An 11,095-nucleotide genomic window follows, 5' to 3' on the forward strand; every position below is an offset into this window, starting at 1 on the left:
TTTTTAAAATTGAAAGAGCTTTCTAATTTATTTAGAGCTGAATGTTTGAGTCATAAGCAACCCCACATTTCCACAAAGCAGGCAAATCATTTTTGGATTCCACCCAACCGAAGCCACCCACTTGAAACCTTATTTTTGTTGAACCACTCGGTACTTGATTAGACATCTCCCACATTGCCCCGAAGGCTTTCTGCATGCCCCTCCAATGTATGCAATCCTCCTACATGCGACATTAAATGAACAAAGAGGCCAGCCCATCCATCAGTTTATAACAATGATCATCATCTCATTTGTTGAATACATATCTTTTAATAAAACCTTATTTGTGCAAATTTAGAGGGTGCAAGTTGTGATATAAACTCTTAAATAAAAAAGTAAAAGTCATTAAAAAATTTAATTTTTTTAGATGCGAGGCTTGCTCCAAACTCTCAAAGGCTTGGAGTTTCATAAATTCATATAGCATTACTTGAAGAATTATATGAATACACCTGACACAATTCGACGGCTGTGATGTCGTTTTTCCCAGCTACATATATAACCACTAGAGCAAGATAATTAGGATATTTGCTTTGCTCATGGACCTTGAACATAAGGTTGTAACCAGTGTAGTGGCACGAGACCCTTCGATATTCTACGTCGATAATGTCCCGACCAAACAATTCCTTGGCCCCTTTGGTTCCAGCGCGTGCCAATCTTTCGTAGGCTCAGGAGCTGAGTATGAAGTCAGTGTTGTCACCTTCACTATAGTCAGTCACCACCACGTTCACTCCATCCTTACTGCAATATTGTGATGATGTGCACCTAACCTAAAGAGTAGGTCATCATCAATAAAACCACTAATTATACATGCTATATTATTATTATTATTATTATTATTATTATTATTATTATTATTATTATTATTATTATTATTATTATTATTATGGAGACCGAGTAAAGCAAATTATATAGGTTACTTCTTCATTAGTGCTATCTAGCACAATCATTGTCCTTGAGTTTCATATGATAGGAAGAGTGTTTCAAGTTAAAGCAAGCTCAAACAAGTTGGGGTAGACCATGCTAGCTAGCTAGTTACTGTGCTATGATTTATTCACAACACTTATCCACTTAATTATTCATGCATTACAATACGTTATATTATCTATTAGTTTAGTGAGTACGTAAACTATTACTTATTATGGGACCCATTATATTTATTAAAAAATTAAAATATTAATATTTTCTTCGATAAGTTGATGTGACAAGCTTATACATCAGCAGTGTATTTGATGTGTCAAAAAAGAGGCTTGTAATTTTACCTGATAGCATGCACCACAACCAGTTGCGTTCTTATATAGCCTAGAGACTCCAGTCACGCCGCCATCATTGACAGTCCTTCCGAATTGTCCATACCCACAAGTTCCACCTATATGATCACCATTTCATGAGTCAACTGTACACAGATGATATATAAACCGAATAATTTTTACACTTTCTAATTATTGGTATTAATTAGTATTTGGTAGAGAAAGAAAGTTGTTCAAAATAATTGAGCAAATAATTCTTTCAGCATGCATGCACATAATAACTTGTAATGCATAGTTATGAATAACTCCAAATTGGTAGCCAAATAATATCTGAAAGTGTATATGCAGACGTACTTGGAGTCCCATGGCTATTATCACTACCGTAGTAGGTTGCTCTTGATGAGTAGGTAAAAAGGTCTCGAGTGGCGTATATAGCTGGCAAGAGCAGTACCATGCAGATCACACAAAGAATACCAACTTAGTTTTCAAGTACTGCAAGGCCCATATCTTAATGGCAAGGTTTCTTGATAAAGGGTAAGATAATGGAAGAAAGAGACCAAAACCAAAGCTATAATTAAGAAGCATGCAAACAGAGTAGCAGAAGAAAATGGACGAGGAGGGTAATTCGAATTGGGAAGCAAAGAAATCGTAGTCTAGCATTTATAGGATTTGAGGGCCGACCACAAAGGGTCATGTGTTGAAGTGAGAGAGGCACCTTTTTCACCCACTTAGGGAGGAAAGGAATTATATTTAGAATTATATTTGTACTATTAATGCCAATTGTATGTATATGATTAATTTTAGAAAAAAATAATATTTTATTATTATTTTGATTCAAATATGCATTATCTAATATGAGAGTTTTTCTTAAATGACAAAGGCAATATCTAAAATATGTGATTTTGTATTTGCATATAGAGAAACCAATGCTTTAGAGCAATCTCAATTCTAATGGATTATCATTTTAAAGTTAATCCAAGTTTCAACTTTTGTGAAAATGTCTTAGCTTATTCCATTCACGTCCAATTCTCATATTGAATTATCTATTTATTTTTTATATAATAAAATATAATATTAAAATATTATTTTTAATTTATTTATTTTTATTATGTTTTACCATTCTACCAATAATATATTAATTAGTAAATAGTAATCATATATTAATAATATATTCTAATTGAATGCATGGTTAATCATATTCTACCAAAAAGAGAAATGCAATGCACGGCATAGATGATTTTTATTTTGCATTAACTGTAGTATTAATTAACTGTTGATACAATTTGCATAATCCACCACATAGGATATTTTGTCCTAATAATATTAAAATAATCCAATGCACGCGATATTTAGGTTATCCATTGAGATATTTGCTCGAATGCTCTTAATATTGAGTACCTCTCGAGACCATTTTTGGAATAAAAATCATTGCGCGCATGTTTAAAATATTTCTCTTTCTGGAATACTCGGGACCTTTATCTGTTATGATATTAAATATTAATAGAAGGACTTGGCTCTATTATCCCATAGTATACAAACAGTTTTATGTCTGTTGTTTCCGACCTTTTTCTGGAATACCCGGCATCATCGTTATTAATGACAAAGAATTTCAACAAATTTCAACAAAGAATTTCATCGTAGGAGAGAAGACATATTTTGATTTTAAAATGGGTCAAAAATTTAAATACTCAACTCTTAAATTATTAAATTTATCTTAACTCAAAACATATTTATAAATACCCATAATCTTTTTTAACTCAATATTTCTTTACAAGCGGAACCTACAATCTTTTTTAACTTCTCATAAATATATCTAAACTGATCATCTTAACATATAAACATATCTAAACTCATTTTAGGTGAGTTTCACAAAATTTATTTTATCATCTCGACTCTTTATTATTCATAAATAACTCAATTCATTTTCACTCAACTTAACATGAAAACGAGGCCTAAGAGAGCTCAAAATATAACCAGAAGAATATTTTATATAATATACACCGAAATAAAACATACTTCATCCCTAATTAATTCTCTCTCTCTCGTTCTTTTTTTTTTTTTTTTCTTTCTTTTCAGTGAGAAAGCCAAAGTATTAATTATTGTATATATACATGTTGCATGATCAGACGATCATTTTTCTTCTTCAAATAACACTTTCTACATATTACCGAGGATCTAATAGACATTATAAATACTACTGTACGTGCAGGTTATTATGCGCACATTAATTTTGTGATCAATAGATTTTTTTTTTCTTGTACAAAATTTTCTTATTCAAAAATATAACACCAATAGAAAAGGAAAAAAGGAAGTAGCCATCATACCCACGTCCACCATAGCCACCATCTTCATCCTCTTGGTCACAGCGCATTAATAAATTTTATAACATTTTTTATTTAATATTTTCTCTCTTATTTTCTAAATTTTAAAAAATATTTAACTCAAACTATTTCATAACTATTCACAAATTATCTTACTATTATTCATACAATTCTTGTATCATCTCATTCTCTAAATGAGTCATGATCAATGTTTGAATAGTTAATTGATTTCAGATGATCTTTGAATAATATTAAAAAAATAATAAAAAATAATGATAAAATATTAAATAATAGTAAATAATAATAAAAGGTAAATAAAAAGTAATATTGATCAAATATTAAATGATAGTGAAATAATCTCCAGGACTTTTTGGAGGTTTTCGGTAATTGGGGTTTGAACTTTCGAGGCGACTAACTCCAACTAAAAAAACAAATTAAGAGATCAATTTGTAGATATAACGCCTGTCCTTGTAGTGGGTCCTTTAGAAAATGATTTTAATAAAAATAGATGGGAATTACCATTCCTTTTGAAAATTTCTTTTCTTTTTATGCCAAGATACAAAAGGCTCCATATTTGTAAATAAAACTTATTTTCTTAATTAAAAATGTTACAGCGGAAAAAATTAAATTTCATAAATTAAGTCTCTCACACAAAATATCATGTCTAAGCTTTCGTGCTCTTCCCCTTCGGCTGTGCTTGTCTTGACATGTCATGCTTATCTTGTCCCTGGGAGGGCACACATAAAAACTAAAATGAGTCGATGACTCGTAAACATTGCTTCATACAATTAAAGTATAATAACATAGATTTTCAGTCATGCATTCGTTACTTCATACATATCGTATACTTATCATGCATAGACATGAAGTTCAATTAAAAAAACATTGCAATGTGGGGTTTTTCTTTAAAAATGTTTTCTTTCTTAAAACAGTTCCCCATGACTCGCTGCCTTTATTTATTAAAGAGTTTGTTCATACATACATTTTTTCTTACATACATTCATGCATACGTCTTTTCATACATACATGCATTCTTTCTTAACATGCATACATTCCTTTCTTATCGCTTTTATTGTCCGTTGCACACTTTGCGCCCCATGCTGGGGTTAGCAATATTTTGTACCTGATTCCGCCCATGGCGACATGTTGGGAATCCATTCCATCAAAGTGCAACACTGGGTGTACTACCAGTGCTACTTACCCGACAATGTAATCTACCCAGTCCATTCATTCAGTACCTTTTCTATTTCTATTCATGTGGTTGTTACGTATTTTCATACATTATACATTCAATCCGTTCATTCATTTTTAGTCCTTTCCTTCCTTTACATTTCAGTCATTTCTTTCCTTCACAGTCCGTTTAGTCCTTTCATTCAGGTTTAACAGTTCTTTACAGTTCTTATAGTTATTCTGCTCATTTCATTCATAAAGTCATTTTAAAAGAAATAGTTTTCTTTCTTTCATAAGAGTCATTTTAAAAGCAGTTTTCTTTCATTTGCATCGTTTAAAAATGTGGGTTCGTGTATCTTTTAAAGCTTCGGTTCGTTTTCTTTCGTGAGCATACATACAATATGTACCACTCATAACACCCATCCACATGCATACACATACATACTTTGGGTGCGTGAAAAAGGGTTGCCAAGGAGGGTCGTTACATACTTATACTTGAAAACTTATGCTTAGCTTTATTTTTCGTAAGGCATGTTTCATAAAGAAAACCTTTCATTTTCATTTTAAAGAAAAATGTTTCATTTTCGCCTTCATTTTTTTAAGAAAACTCAAGAAGAATATGAATGTAATGCTTACCTGGACTTCATGCCATAGTCATTCCATGCAGTACATTCGTGTGTGTGTCAAATGGCAACCTACATGCACACACATAACCTTACATCGTTATCTTTCTAATGCATAAGTAACTATACTAGAAATAGAACTATCCCTCACTTGGAACACTCTTCATTCATTCCTTGGCTCTTACATGGCATTTACTATGCTAAAACCTTTAGAGTCTTATTCTTTAAAGTGAACATCCATAATTCACCTTAGGGTCAAAACAATAAGACCTCCATCTTATTTCTATTTCCACATTCCGACGCATGATTTTGATCGATAGAGTCATGCGTTCTAACCTTAGACAATATACTCATCACTACCTTCATGCATCCTAGCCTATACTCAATCCTCATTCCCATCCATATATGCTGCACAACTTAAAGCCAACTCTGAGGCTAAAACACCATGTAACTATGCTTAGGACTGATTATCCATTACATACAGTAAACCTACTCGGCACACGTGTCTTACCAGAGGCACATGTATCTTGTTCCTCTTATCACCTAAGACCAACTTATAATTCTAATTAACGCCCACTTGTATAAACAACCTCCATACTCCGATACCAACTTGCTCAGACCCGGTCCATAGGACTCTTCCTACTTCCCGGCCCTGTACAAGTTCATCCCAACACTTAACAAGAGGACAACATCCACAAATACACCTCTATCACGTCACATAGCTCGAGACAAATCCCAAGTTACGCCATGACGTTCGTCATGCTTCCGTTGCACTACTCTAATACTTTCCCACCACTTAACACATACTCTTAGCCATAGGTCAACTACAAGGTGACACCCGTCACTTCAAACTACAAGCCATGTCACAGCTACTTCGGGACACTGTTACACAGTTCCCGACGCTATACAATACACTCTACACTCCTCAAGTATGTAACCATATTTTTATATGCGACATGCCATATGGTGCATCACTACACAACACAGAGCACACGCCATGTGTACTTTCTTCCACTCACACCACACCACGCATCACTACGACGCATGTCACATGGTATGTTGCTCCAATACATGGAGTACACTCCACATATACTCCTACACACACCACGCCGCATCACAACTATGACATACATCTCACACCCATACTCACAGCACAGTCCACAACATTACACAATTATGTCCAACACTTCGATACGCAGCCACACTTCACTTCACAATTACACAGCGAACTCCATAATTACTAATAGCACAGTCCACATACAACCTAATAACTAACATATATCATAAATAATGAGGAATAGAGGTTATACCATCGATGGGATAACTCGTACACTGCTCGTTGCCCATCACGATCAAGACATCGAATGAGTCGTATGTGGTGGTTCACACTATGTACTGTGACAATTAGCTGCTTATAGTGGTTGTCCACCACATAAAGTGGCGGTTTGAGCTTGGGAATAGCTAGGCATGGTCTTGGAAAGGCTCAAGGTGGCCTCATGGTGGTTCCGAGGTGACGCACGAAGGAGGCACGGTGGTGGTGGTAAGGCGACGTGGGTAGCCAAGCACGGTGGTGAAACCGTGTGTGTGTGTGTGACCCATCTAAGAAAGAGAAAGGTAGAGGGAAAGGAGACCATGGAAATGAAGCCCATGGAGTGAGGATTCCATTGGTGGTGGTCGGAGGCTAGTGGTGCTAGGAGGAGGAAATGGGTCTGATACCCATTTCGTTGAGTTGTCGTCGTCGTCGGAGGAAGCTACCGTGGGTCTCACCACCGGTGTGGTTGAACTTGCCTATGGGAGAGGGAGCTACCAGTGGTGGAGGTGGAGATGGTCGATTGGTGGTGGCGCTTGCTGGGTGGAAGGAAGGAATCAGCTATGGAGAAGCCGAAAGATCAGGCTGGGAGAGAGGGAGAAGAGAGATAAAGAGGAAAGGAAAAAGTGAGCGGAGAAAGAGAGGGGCTTGGGTATTTAATCCTGGCCCTTCGTCTCGAGATCCTCAAAATGATCTATCGGTGAGTTTAAATATTGATTTAAAAATGCATAATAAAATACTGGGAGAAATTAAGATATAATACTATTTTATAAACTAAAGTTTAGAAAATAATATTCCTTAATCATTAATTAAAATGATGAAATCTCGTTAATTACTCGAAGAGAATAAAATAATTTAAATTAATTTAGAGTTTTCAGCATAAAGTTAAATCTCGTAATATATTTAAATGACTAAAATATTTAATTTAAATAATTTTTTACAATTATAATATTTTTAGATCTCATCAAAATATTATAATTGTGTTATTTTAAAAACAAGATTAGTTCAATAACACTGGAAATATCATATATAAATATTTTTAGAATATTTAAAATATTTATAAGCTTTAACATATCGAACTTGATTTAAGATCTATTTGATATTTTTTAAAACACGACATCAGAGTTTGGCACGTGGATCGAGACTCATAATTAATGAAGAAAGAGGAAATGGGTTATCACAATAGATCTTTTACACTACGAAGAAAATTAATTACATATTATAGAAGAAAATTAATTATACAATACAAATGTGTAAATCTTTTACACTGTGAAAATCTAATAGACATTGTAAATACTTCCATAAGTTTGGTCGGAAGCTACCCACTGTGCAGATTATTATGTGCACATTGATCAATGAATTTTTTATTGTTATTTTTCACTTTGATCTAAATAATATGTTGGTCCATGAATTTTTTTTGTATACCAAACTTTCGTCTTTAATAAAATAAAACAAATAGAAAGAGTAAAAGAAAAAAGAAGAAGGGAGTAATTTTTACTGTCTTTTTTTAATTGGGATGCACTTCTTGAGATGTTACCTAAATTTCAAGTCAAGGTCGGCATCTTAAGAAGTAAGGAAAATGATAAGGCCACCGCTCCTAGCGATAATTAGGAGTTACTGTTGGCTATTTTTATTTTATTTTTTATTTAATGATTAAAGAAATATTGTTTAATGTTATTATAATTTTTTAAAAAATATTAAAAAATGTTGAATATATATATAAAACAATACAAAAAATAAATAAATAAATTGCTAATGGTAGCTCCCGACCAACTCCCTGAGAGCGGTGACCGTAGCAGCCCCCAAGAAGTAAACACAATATAACCCACTAGCTAGGCTGGCCATCTCATCTCCGTTAATTGTACTATAGCCACCAAACAATATTATATTCAAACAATACAAAGTAAACACAATATAACCCTCGTCCACCATAGCCATCATCTTCATCCTCTCGGTCACATCGCACTAATAAACGGGTGACTTATCTTTCATTTATTTATATATCTATATATATATCGTGACTTATCTTATTTCAATATCATGTCTCCTACTGAAACATAATTTAAATAAAAATATTTTTAAATTAACTATTAGAACTTTTCTAAATTTTTAAATAAAAATTAATTTAAAATTTTCAAATTTCTGAATAAAAATAATATTATAAAGCCATATTATAATAATATTTTAACTTAATAATATTTTTTATTCAACTTTTTCTCTCACATTTCCCAAAATCTAAAAAATACTCCATTTAAACTATCTCATTGCTTGGCCAACAACTAATTCACAAACCAAGAAATATTTTGACACCTGTATGATGGTGCCTATAACAGGGCAAAAAGAGTATCATCTCCACAAGGAGGAGATTCAAGTACCAATTTATTAAATTTCCTATATTATTTATATGATCCAAAATTGCTGTGATTAATTACAAATTCTTTACTTGAAGAGTCAAATAGGAAAGGTTCCTAGGGCTTGGATTTCATCAATTGAATTTCTTCAATGAGTTTAAACATGGATGCTCGCATTAATATTTTGCTAATTGCAATGACCGAATTCCCTTTTTTATGTGATATCCTCTTTCAAGTTATAACACTTATACCTATATTAATCATATGTATACTTTCGTAATCACAAATATTAATATAAAGTCATTATGCTCTGTGGAATTCTTGAATGTAGGTCTCAAAGGTGTGTATTTATTTCTAAACTAGTTTGATGAATTCACAAACTAATATTGAACGTCAACTTTTGTTACTTCATTCAACATCCTAATCATGCAATTCATGGCCAGTAAATTGCAAGAAAGAAAGTCGAAACCATCCAATTGCAATTAACAAAAGATATTCAATACAACCATACCGTACTAAAATCATATAAAATTCAATGACTACATCCTAACTCTAGAATAAGAAAACTAGCAAATCATAAACAATAAAATAATTCAATTATTTCTCAAACATAAATTTGAATTCAACATCTTTATTAAAAATTCATCAACTAAAAAATTAGAAAAAGAAAAAAAAGAACTCTGTAATTGCAAAACTCGTGAGCTTCGTTCTTCCCTTTCCTTTTTTTCTCACGTCCAGCCAAAATGCAAAAGGAACCTGGGTCCCATGTGTCTAGAAGAATTGAAAGACTCCAAAAGCTTCGTGCCTCCAAAAAACTCAGACTAAAATCTCCCCTCCTTTATTTTCAAAATATTTTTGTTATCTAATTCGAAAATCTATATCTACTATATCTAATTCAAAAATTCTCCTATATATAATTTGAAAACCTGCCATTTATATCTGTAGCTGAAAATCCATCCAATTTAAAATCAATTCTCCTTTCAAATTTTAAAACAGATTTCCCCCGTATTTACTGTTGAAAATCTAGAATTCTTGGTTGACTAATTTCTAACTGAATTTAGAGCATCAAAACGACACATTTTGGAGTTTAGCCTTTCACAAAAATTTTAGATACCGTTGTCAGATTTCCAACCTGGGTTTGCTTTATTCAAACTTCCAAAGCTCCAGATACGGGCTGCAGTAAACTTCTGGACAAATTCGAACTTCTCTATTTCTACTAAGTTTTGAACTTCAAAATGGTAGAATGGAATTTTGGACTCTTCATAAAAGATTTTGGCTTACATCTTAACTTTCCAACAAGCAAAAGTAAAAAAATAAAATAAAAAAAAAAAACCTGAAACCGAGGTACGTAACTCTAGTTAGAGCCCCAAAACCGAACAATGTTCTGGTTTGACTAAGCTAGACCAACTAGGATTTGCTTTCTAGGCCTAGCCAGATTGCTGCCTCTTCATATCATCTCAATTTCAACCTAATTCAATAATTAAATATCTGAAAAATACTAAGAATTTCCAAGAATTTAATAGATGTAAAAGACACCTAAAATTCTAGACAAACGAGTTAAGAAACATACAAAACACCCTAAATCAAAATAATTGGGACTAAGAAAATGCGTGAAGTAAATTTCCACATCACTATATCAAACCATTGAAGAAAAAATTAACACGAATTAGAATAGGAATGATTATATCAACAGACTCTGCAACCCAGAGAAAGTTGCCATCACTATAATGGGCTGGAGTAATGACATCACACTCCATAAATGGTTCATAACAACTGAGTAATGACATCACACTCCATAAATGGTTCATAACAACTAAAAGCACATAAAATTAAATAATTTTTAAATTTTTTAAAAATAAATTAATATTAGTTTATTATTTTATAAAGAATATATAGATAATCCAACATGCGGATTTGATGTGAATGTAGGTAAAGAAAAAGTCATGTCATATTAACTAAAACTTAGGTTTGAGTTTAGTTATTCTAATGAGGTCTGAGACAACTCCCCGGCCTTCATAATTAGTGTTGTAAGACA

General features: G+C 32.7%; 1 pseudogene; it reads right to left on the reverse strand.

Annotated features, from left to right (window-relative positions):
* Positions 1 to 31: 31 nt before the first annotated feature.
* Positions 32 to 6,999, reverse strand: LOC122280905 (annotated as a pseudogene).
* Between the last annotated feature and the right edge of the window lie 4,096 nt (positions 7,000 to 11,095).

This window comes from Carya illinoinensis, chromosome 11, assembly GCF_018687715.1.
Source record: "Carya illinoinensis cultivar Pawnee chromosome 11, C.illinoinensisPawnee_v1, whole genome shotgun sequence".
NCBI classification, from domain to species: Eukaryota; Viridiplantae; Streptophyta; class Magnoliopsida; order Fagales; family Juglandaceae; genus Carya; species Carya illinoinensis.